Raw genomic sequence first — 213 nt, forward strand, 5'->3', positions numbered from 1 at the left:
TAAGTATCTCGCTTCTCAAGGACTACACAACAGAGAGAAAAAAAATGTGACTGGGTTTTTCAGACATTAAAACTGGGTCTACATGAATATGAAAACCTGCATGAAACCATAGAATTCTGGAGCTTAAAATCATCCGGAATAAGGTCTATTATAATAAAATTAAATAAAGATGTATAAAAGGGATGCCTTGATGACAACAATCGGGGAGTAGGG

This window comes from Penaeus monodon, chromosome 21, assembly GCF_015228065.2.
Source record: "Penaeus monodon isolate SGIC_2016 chromosome 21, NSTDA_Pmon_1, whole genome shotgun sequence".
Lineage (NCBI taxonomy): Eukaryota > Metazoa > Arthropoda > Malacostraca > Decapoda > Penaeidae > Penaeus > Penaeus monodon.